The sequence below is a fragment of the Epinephelus lanceolatus genome, chromosome 6 (assembly GCF_041903045.1).
Source record: "Epinephelus lanceolatus isolate andai-2023 chromosome 6, ASM4190304v1, whole genome shotgun sequence".
In the NCBI taxonomy this organism is placed as follows: domain Eukaryota; kingdom Metazoa; phylum Chordata; class Actinopteri; order Perciformes; family Serranidae; genus Epinephelus; species Epinephelus lanceolatus.
In genome coordinates, this window is record NC_135739.1 from 32,886,567 (window position 1) to 32,897,942 (window position 11,376).

The following is an 11,376-nucleotide window of genomic DNA, read 5'->3' on the forward strand; positions in this document are numbered from 1 at the left end:
TCCAAACCCCAGTCATGTTTTCTCAAAAAAATGCCAAAATTACACCATTTACCATAGTCAGAAATTGTTCTGGATTTTTAAGATTTCCGATAGTCCTCGGACAAGTTGTGTGACAAATGCTTCTGTCAGATAAAACAAACAAACAAACAAACAAAAACAAAACAAAAATCTGAGCTTAAAATAATTATATTTCATCACAATCACTTTACTCTATGCACCATTTAAAATTTGGCCAAAAATAAATGGTTTGCATGAACTAACCAGCATGCACGACAAGAGCAACAAACAGAGGCTTCTTTCAACTCTAAGAAATTGCCTTTAACTTTTAAGTTTCGAACATCAAAGGGTACGTTTTAAAAATATAATAACTAATTTGTGGTAGATGGAGGGTCATGCATTTTCCACCAGCCACTCAGTGATGCTCAAGGAAAAATATGTAGTTTTGGGGAGAGTCAAAATAATGAAAAACAAAACAGAACAAAACAAAAAACAAACAAGTTAAGTCAAGAACAGTCCCTAACCTTAACCAACCCAACCACAACCCTTGCCCTGAGCTAAACATGGCTGTAACCTGAACCCTATAACCTCAGACAGGCATATGAAGACGCGACGACTAGCCAGAGTGTCCTCACATTAAAAAAATGTCCTCACTCTTGCTAAAATACTTTTTCTGGTCCTCACTATATCATGTATGCACACAAAGACACACATTCTTGTTTCACAGGGAGCATGTTATTTTAGAACCTACAACCACCAATTTATACCACATAGATCTCTTATGCAATTATACAGAGTGAAGTGTTTAAGAAATAAAATAGTCCTGGAATTACTCAAAGCAAAAGCCTTGGATCTAGGCAGTTATTATAATAGCCTATCTTTTTTATCTAGAAGCCAGAGATCCTGAGTTGCACAGCTGGGAGCTGGTTTTCTTCCTCTGACCACTGAGGTTGGGTGATTCAACAATATTCAGGAGGAAAACAAAATGTGTGAGTTGTGTAATTTAGGTGAAGTGGGAAGTGAGTCCCCTTTTCTTTTATACTGTAAAAACTATAATGACTCAAGAGAGTTAATGTGTCATGAAACGGCTCATCTACACTCTGACATTCTCTGGTGCTCAGATGACCAAAAGCTAGAATGGCTGTTTATGTTTGTTGTGTGTAATTTTGCCTATTTTGTCGTAAAGCCTGGAAAAGAAGGCAAGACAGTTTGTTTGATTAGTACTTATTGTGATTTTTTTTCAGTGCTACACGGTAAATGTCTCTGTGAGTAATCCATGAACTCATCTTACACAATGTTGATGTGATTATACAGGATACTTTTGTTGCTTTGCCCCATTTTTCTATTTTCTTTCTTTTTTATGTTGTCTGAAAATATGAACATTGGACTCTGGTCATGGCTTGTTTTGATGTTATGATGAATTTTATGGTGAATAAATTAATTAATTCATTCATATGATATACAATGAGAGGGGCAAATCCACCCCAGTACTCAAATATGCTCCAAATGCCCCCCTCCAGTATACTGATAAAAATACAAAGAAAAAAATGACTAGGCTACAACAGGCAGTAATAATCATTAGCAAATGTAACCATAATCAAAAGTAAATCAACCTGGTCTCACTACCAACACATCAAATACCAACGCTTGGGCAGTGGGCCTAGGTGTCAGATACCAATGCACTGAGGCACTGTTTAGTAGTGACCACCACCAATCTCATGCTGGCTCCCTAAAATGACACTCCACTATCAAAACTATGAGAACCCCAGCTTTAAACAGGTGATTACGGCCCTGCCTCATATTGTACACAACTTATAGGAAACGCCAAAGGCAACAATGCATCCCTGTGGAAACACTTAAACAGTTTTACCAGCAAGTTATACAGTCAAAGAGGGATTACAGATCATGCCATGGCACATGAATTTAACACGTAGCCTACTTTATAAAATCAGTAGAACTGACACAAAATGTTGATTTTCCAACTCTAAGTAATAATACAGTGGCTATCTGATCACCAGATTCCTTTTGAATCCAAGGGGTCAACGAAGCAAAAATTGCAGAAGTTTCTAAGAAATCATCAAATTCTACGGCGAAATACATACTTGTTTTATTACTAAGATATACAGCTGTATATTGATATTGGGCTTTACTCATTTTTGTATTCTCAAATTAATGTTGGAGTGTATTAACAGTCCAGCGCTGGAGCCTCTTTCCAGATATATCCAAAGACATAATAGTAACAGAGTAACTCGGAGCATGGTGCATGGCAACTTTAAAATACCACATTGTAGATCTAAATTTGGACAATCATCTCCTCCATAAAGGGCTGTCAACTTGTTACCACATTACAAACTGAAATCAGATTAATTAATTCCAGATATAAAATCCTTTACAACAAAGATTAAATGCTGGCTAAAAGCAAACCAGAGCTGCACCTATTTATAGTGACTTGTACTGTGCATTTCCAAGGTCTATTGCTTAATGGTGTATTGTGTGATGTTTATATATTTCCATATTTGTAGTGTATTGTGGTTGAATGATGTTGAAAGCTGTATATTTTAATTACATTGGAGATGTAATAGCCCAATAGGGACAAGCAGGACTGGACTAGGGCAAATATTAAGCCCTGGCATTCTGGCCCAAATTGGTCCACGGCAATTGATCATACAAATATAAGTCCATAGACTGATTACTGAACTGGCTTACGGGGCATGCCCAGGGGAACCTATATTAGGGGTCCCCCTGGCCTTCAGCTGCAAAATGTTCCTTGAATTAAAGGGCCAGTGTGTAATATTTGGCATGGTTTATTGTCAATCTGAATCTGAATCTGAATATTCTACCCATTAATATGTTTATACAAGTGTATGATTGCTATAAAATAAAATTCGTTTGGTTTTCGTAGCCTTATAATTATGCTTTTATATATATACAGTACAGGCCAAAAGTTTGGACACACCTTCTCATTCAATGCGTTTTCTTTATTTTCATGACTATTTACATTGTAGATTCTCACTGAAGGCATCAAAACTATGAATGAACACATGTGGAGTTATGTACTTAACAAAAAAAGGTGAAATAACTGAAAACATGTTTTATATTCTAGTTTCTTCAAAATAGCCACCCTTTGCTCTGATTACTGCTTTGCACACTCTTGGCATTCTCTCCATGAGCTTCAAGAGGTAGTCACCTGAAATGGTTTTCCAACAGTCTTGAAGGAGTTCCCAGAGGTGTTTAGCACTTGTTGGCCCCTTTGCCTTCACTCTGCGGTCCAGCTCACCCCAAACCATCTCGATTGGGTTCAGGTCCGGTGACTGTGGAGGCCAGGTCATCTGCCGCAGCACTCCATCACTCTCCTTCTTGGTCAAATAGCCCTTACACAGCCTGGAGGTGTGTTTGGGGTCATTGTCCTGTTGAAAAATAAATGATCGTCCAAATAAACGCAAACCGGATGGGATGGCATGTCGCTGCAGGATGCTGTGGTAGCCATGCTGGTTCAGTGTGCCTTCAATTTTGAATAAATCCCCAACAGTGTCACCAGCAAAACACACCCACACCATCACACCTCCTCCTCCATGCTTCACAGTGGGAACCAGGCATGTGGAATCCATCCGTTCACCTTTTCTGCGTCTCACAAAGACACGGCGGTTGGAACCAAAGATCTCAGATTTGGACTCATCAGACCAAAGCACAGATTTCCACTGGTCTAATGTCCATTCCTTGTGTTTCTTGGCCCAAACAAATCTCTTCTGCTTGTTGCCTCTCCTTAGCAGTGGTTTCCTAGCAGCTATTTGACCATGAAGGCCTGATTGGCGCAGTCTCCTCTTAACAGTTGTTCTAGAGATGGGTCTGCTGCTAGAACTCTGTGTGGCATTCATCTGGTCTCTGATCTGAGCTGCTGTTAACTTGCCATTTCTGAGGCTGGTGACTCGGATGAACTTATCCTCAGAAGCAGAGGTGACTCTTGGTCTTCCTTTCCTGGGTCGGTCCTCATGTGTGCCAGTTTCGTTGTAGCGCTTGATGGTTTTTGCGACTCCACTTGGGGACACGTTTAAAGTTTTTGCAATTTTCCGGACTGACTGACCTTCATTTCTTAAAGTAATGATGGCCACTCGTTTTTCTTTAGTTAGCTGATTGGTTCTTGCCATAATATGAATTTTAACAGTTGTCCAATAGGGCTGTCGGCTGTGTATTAACCTGACTCCAGCACAACACAACTGATGGTCCCAACCCCATTGATAAAGCAAGAAATTCCACTAATTAACCCTGATAAGGCACACCTGTGAAGTGGAAACCATTTCAGGTGACTACCTCTTGAAGCTCATGGAGAGAATGCCAAGAGTGTGCAAAGCAGTAATCAGAGCAAAGGGTGGCTATTTTGAAGAAACTAGAATATAAAACATGTTTTCAGTTATTTCACCTTTTTTTGTTAAGTACATAACTCCACATGTGTTCATTCATAGTTTTGATGCCTTCAGTGAGAATCTACAATGAAAATAAAGAAAACGCATTGAATGAGAAGGTGTGTCCAAACTTTTGGCCTGTGCTGTATATATCAAGGGCCTTGCTTTAGAGAGATCGCCATCTTGTGCCGCCATGTATGTACGGCAGACCGAGCAGACAATCCAGCCAGCCAGAGAACGCATTTCGCGTGTATAAATGAACCAACGAAGACAGCGGATGGAAGGAAGAAGGAGGAGGAAACATCAGAGTGTTAGTAGTTCGTCAATAGAGAGTAGTGAAAAGTTTTTTTAGTTATAAAGTTTGCGAATGGACCACACTTACCACGCAACAGGAGAGAATGAACCTGAACCGTCATCTGCGAGGAAAAGAAGATGCAACTTCACTCCTTGTGATGCACTCTCTGCGGCGCTTTTCCTCCTGATGATATATCTCCCCAGCGATGGCAGCATCGAATCCCATTCTGTGCATTCAGCCTCTCTTCTCGCCCGCTCAGCATCAAACACATGGAGTTCCTCATCTGTATGCTCCGGCTCAAACAGGTATGGCTCTGGGTCTGTGTCCGCTACAAGAAACTCTTCAAAATCGTGTTCAAAGTCATCCATTGCAGCTACTATAGTCCAGAGATATCGCTAGGCTAAATAAACAGCTGAGCTCTGTTTACCGGCTACACTGTCAGTCAGTGTGCGGGCTGGAGATTGGCGGAGCAGAGAGGGGAGGGCGGTCCCCACTCGGTATGGTAAACGAGTTTGTGTGTAAAGTTATGAAGTGTGTCTGTTACGCTAGAAGAGTCAGAGTTTGGGACAGAGTCTTTTACCCCCTGGAGTGTTACCGGAGTTTCTGGAGTGCTCAAATAAACTGGCCTTTTTCCCGAACGCTACTCTGGTCTCCTGCTCATGAGGGATTCATTACAATATCATAACATGGCTTACATTTCTAAATAAACATAAACAACTTGTCGCTAGATAGACCTACTCCTGAAAAACTCGTGCGCAAGACTTTTTGTCCCTACGAGGCCGCCGTCATTTACCCAATGGGAGGGGTGAGCGAGTGAGCCCTGCAATCTAGAATTTGACCACTGATGTCACTGTTTTCAACCCATTTTACACACTGGCCCTTTAAAATGTACCGACTGTGAGGAGACTCAAAATGACACAAAACAACCACAACATTTCACAAAACGACAACAGAGAGACACGAAACAGCAAAAGAGGCAAAATCACCACAAAGTCTGTGTCCTGTTCTTATACAGGAGAGGCTGTGGGGCCTTTTGTAGCTTAGAGGCCTATCTGTGGCCAGGGGTCCCATTGTCTCATAATCCACCGATGTATGTTTTGAGCGTCGGAAACTCCATTTCCTGGAAGGGAAATAGTTGTTTTTTCCCACCTGGACCTGTATGCTCTGCTTATTGTATGCTCTGTGTTGTGGCTGCAGCATGGGTGAACGGCCCAGAACAAATTTCTCACTTTGTGAGACAATAAAGTTAATCTTGAATCTTGAATCTGTGAAGACATCTGCTCATTGATCTGCGCACACCTTGCGAGCTCGGCAAGAGATGCCATCAGGTCCAGATGCCTCGTGTGGGTTAATCCATTTTTAATGGTGTGATCTGGTTGGATTTGCTGATGAGGGAACAAGGAAAGGCCTTATATCCTCTTCAGAAGAGTGTAAACAAGATCAAGTGTGTTACCACCACACATTATAGGTGTTGGTGATACCTTGGCAGGACAGGTTGGCATTGTTAAAATCCCTTGCTTCAATTAAGGTAGCCTCTGGCCATGCAGTTCTGGTCCTGTGCAGATGAATGCATATGATATCTTTTGAGGATGTTTGGATTTGTTCAACCTTTTGGATGTCCCAGAAACACTTTACCCTGGTCCAATAAGTGATTGTGTGTCAGCATGAGGTGCATTTAAACACGTTGAATAAACACCTTTAATAATGAAGAATCAACTTGTGGCCTTATATCTCATTCTTTATCGGATTACAGATAAAAAAGAATCTCCATTTCGAGTACAGTTCATTAAGCCCCAGCCTGGTTGCAACCACACCTCTCACACCTCCTGCACAGTCAGTGAATGCATACATGTAGAACATACATGTTACTGAGAGTCAGCAGAGTGCAGTGTCACCTCTCTGTTGCTCTGCCCTCCTGTGGCCACCGACACACCTGCAGCTTCTCCTTTGTTGCAGCTGCTGATTCACCACCCTATGTCTGTCCCATTCAACAATTTACCAGGACTTTCTCGTGTGACTTTTGTTTTTTACTCTACTGTATAACACATGCGATCTGAAATGTAGTATCATCACTGGCGGATTATGAGACAAGGGGCCCCTGGACACATATGCAAAAGGCCCCAGCATCTCTTCAAGAAACAAGACGCATAGACTTAGTGGTGGTTTTGCATGTCTTTGTAGTCGTTATGCGTCTTTTTGTGTCTGTGGTTATCTTGTTTGTGGTATTCTTGCGTCTCCTTGTGGTAGTTTTGTATCTCTTTTAGGTATTTGTTTCTTTTGTTGTTCTTTTTGGTTATTTTGTGTCTCCATAGAGGTCCTTTGCATCTCTTTATGGTCTTTTTTGTTTCTCTGTGTGGTCATTTTGAGTCTCTTCCTGGTTGGTACATGTTATTTTGAGGGAGATTTTTGAAGGTAAAGGTGAGAGGGGGGGCCCCCTGACACTTTGGGCCCCTAGGCATGTGTCCGGTAGACCTGTTCAGTTATCCATCCATGAGCAGAATACAATACTTTTAATAAAAAGTTCTTAAAAGTAAAATGACGTGTTTTTAAAAACAAACAAAAGACTTTGTTACAAGGATAAATGTAATTTGTTGCTTCCCCCCAGTTTTTAACAAATGTATTGTCATATAAAACTGTAAAAAAAAAAATGAGACAAACAAGTCTGTTTTCCAGAATATGGCAATGAAGTGTTTATTTTGTCTTCTGTTGACAAAGAAAAAAAACTTTACAAAGTAACAATTCAACACCAGACTCAAACTGTTTATACTGTCTGTTACCAAAGACTGCAGAAATCTGACAATGGAGCTAACTTCACCATGTAAAGAAGTTCAGTGATTGATGTCTGGAGGGGGGGTGGGGTGGGAAAGGGGGTGGTTGGGCGGGGAGGTTGTGGGGTCAGGGTGCTACATTAAAATGTTCACAGGGTTGGCTCAGTGTGGGACTCAGCTTCGTTCTTCAATGCGGACTCGTGGAAACAAAGAAGTTGGTGATCAGACGATCAGGACATACAGAGGATCAAAGAACTTCAAAGAAAAGATGTTGGACCGTCCAAATCATGTGTGTGACGTGGTCAAACACCCAGACTGATTAAAAACAATATCTGATGACAATATATCAACTGTGTAGTTGCGCCAGAGGGTTCAATACTGACCAAAGAAACAGCAGTCTGACAAAAACATAACTCTTAACACAAGGTCCGCTTACTGGAAACTTTCAGCCACATCTTGTGGTCTTCATCGGAGGATGGTGTTTGTCTACTTATAATGAAAATGGTTCAGTTCTCATTTGGGGCCCGACAATACTGGAATCTGAGGCAGATACTGATATTTATATTGGATGAATACAAAAACTTGATAACATTACGACCAATTCTCATTTTACATAAGCACAAACATTTTGGGTAAGGATCCCGTGAGTTTGTTCTTTTGTTGTTTCCAAGACTAGTCAGCACTCTCTGGTGGACAAATGATGTAAAGACAACACTATGCTGAAATAAATTCAAACATTTTGAGACAACCCATTCTTGGTTTCTCACATAAAAGTCCATCGGTAGCTTTTCAGGCGCTTTAAACTGCATCACATGATCTTCCTCAGCAGATGAATGTCGCCCTTTTGGGATGAATTCAAAATACGTTTTTGAACATTTAGTATTTTCAAGGACCTGCCGTCAATGTTGGCTTAAAAGTTGAGACAGAGAGTCTGCTGCAGAAGATTAATTGATAAAAATTCAGAGCTCCAGAAGCTACTAACAGACCCTTTGGTGCATTTCTTAAGACAAGTTCTTCTTACTTGATGGCTGCCATATACAGCGATACCATCTGCAATACACCAACATCAGAAGATTTCAGCTCTACTCTTATCATAGTTATGAGCAATTTCCATTTGCAGATGGAGGCCACAAAACTCCGGAAAATTTCCAGTGCGTAAACCTTGTAATAAATATTTTACAAATGATTCTTTAAGAATGTGATCCAAACGTGTTTAGAGCATTTTGCAGTCGATAAATAAACTTGTCAGCTCTCTCTGGTGGACAAATTATGCAACAGAAACACTGTTAACGACTTCAAGCATATATTTGGTATTTGTGGATGCACATTGTTCTCTATCTACTGGCATATGCGCCAATACTGATATATCTGTGAAGTGGCCGGTATGAATCGATTTATCAGTCAGGTTCTTATTATTAATAATCAGTAAAATAAAAAAAAAAAATTTTAAACAATGTCACAATAATGAAATGTAAAACACTGGAACCAAGATTAATTAGCACGGGGATGAATGTTTCGAATCACCAACATGGACACATCACAACATCATGCTGTTCAGTAACTGCTCATCAGTGGAAAGCTGCCCGCAGCGCTGTTCACAAAAGCAAAGCCGCTGTGTACCTGCTCTGGTCATCATGCACATGGGAACTAGATGGGAATTACATTACTTCGTCCACATATGTATTTGTAGGCTAGGCCATGCAGATTGAAGGCTATATAAACGAGGATTCTGGATTGGTGGATTAGCCTTACAGCTTCAGCAAGTTGTGCTTGAAATCATTGATGACAGAAGGATATGTGCTTGTTCTTTTGGAGGACAGCTAAGTTTGATTTGTATGAATTTCTTAGGGAAATGAGACTAAATCTAGATTGCGAGGACATGCACATGTGCAGAGAGCCCTTGCAGTTCAGTCGCTTAGTGCATATGGGCAAAGCTTTTGTTGAACATGACCCACTGGCAGTCACAGTGGATTATTACACGATGTCAAGGCAGCCATGAACATCATCAGATCTTTTGGATTCTTATTGTAGACATATTTCACACATGTTGATATGATTGATATGAAGGGGACCAAAAGTTGACAAATTCAGGAAAAACAAAAACATTTGTAATCTCTTCATTTACAATGTAAAGTAAAAAAGAAAGAAATAAGGAAGAACTCAAGGCACAAATAAATACTGCAAAATGGAATACAGCATCTGAACGGTCTTACATACTTTTAGATTTCAGATGTGTGATAAACAGGGCTACAGGGGCAGGTGGGGTCAACCTCAGCTTATACTGGGACCCACTGACCCGACGCCCAGCACTTATCAGCGCTGCGGATGAATACAAACAATTTAGAAAACTGATTCAAGACAAGTTTCTACCCAGTTTAGCATTTGGCATCTGGAGAGTTTTGGCTTCGGCCATGCAAACGACGCACTAAGCAGATCCATGAGCGTAATGGAATGTAGCCTGATCTAAAGCGCTACATGCTGACTGCCTTGTCAACAGCTCTTCATACTGGGAAACACTCGCTTTTCTTACATTAAGTCATTGTGATGCTGCACTCTGAATTAAACAGAGAAGAGAAAAATAATGCACAACAATTCGTAAAAAGAAATCTTTGTTTTTAGATAGTTTGGGATATTCAATAATTTGTGATGGAGACATTTTTGGTTAACCCTCAAAGAAAAACTCCAACAGCTTCACATGTACTGTATTAACTACTGTACCAGATGATTCAGTCCAGGCTTGTGGAAGTGGGTTCACAGATATTGAATATGTTTACAAACTAAATCTTGACACTGCTTCTCAGATATTTCACTACAAACAGTAATTCATAATTAAGGCATTACTGCTGCTTTAGACACTGTAACAACAGGAGGGGCAGATCAACAAGGTGTGTGTGTGTCTAGCGGGGGTGGGGGTAGTGTTTATGCCCTAACCAGCTGATCACCAAGAGTCACAAATATGTTGTGATGAAGTAAGCATCCACTTCTAAAGAATACTCCAGCTTACTGCTACACGGTCTGATCGCAGTCAGTTACCTATAAACAGGGCTGATTTCTCCTCTTATGCAAAAATGTGGTTCTAAGCTAAGAAAGGCGTAGCACAAGAGAATCATCTGCTAAACCAGCACTTCTCAAAGTCCCCCAGTTCTCCCGACAGGAAGGAGCACGGCTAAAAGAGGTGCACTTCAGCACAACATCAGACTGACTGGTGACTCTGCACTTCTCTCTCATCTGATCCACATGCAATTTTGTGTTAGCTCTGTAGCTAAACACCAACCAGATTGTATTGTAGCGTGAGGCTCAGCTGTGTCTGCCTTTGAGGAAAAACAAACAATCAAACAAACAAAAACTGTAAACATATACGGGCTGCTCTGACGATTGCTGCTGCAAGGGCTTTTGGGAAAAGGGTGGGGGGCAGGTGAGGTCAGGATATATCCACCGTGGCTTAAAGACTGCCTTTCCCAGAAGGCCTTGCAGCGTTTGTGTGGAGGAAAACTATAGAAAATAAATTAGAAACATTACTCTGGCCATTTTATACCTGAGACCTATTTTCCGTTATCTCGCCTGTCCACCTATTGTCGACAAAATCTCATCACCTGTTTTGCTAAATGTGCACCTGTGTCAGGCTTTCAGGTGTGTGCCACTCCAAATATTAAACAGCACGCAAAGAATCAACACAGCACGAGTCATTAAAGCACCACTGAAGCACCCCGGTGAAAAGTGGTACAAAATTACTGAAACACTAGCATGTCTTATTGCACAGTGAGTGTCACCACTTTGAAATAAGCCATGCTGTTATTAGCCTGCTTGTACTGACAGGAGAGACACACCAAGAAAACATGACTGCAGACCCTGGACACTGTGTGTTACCATGATGACACAAGACACAAGATGGGTGTCATACAGTTTTGGTCGACAT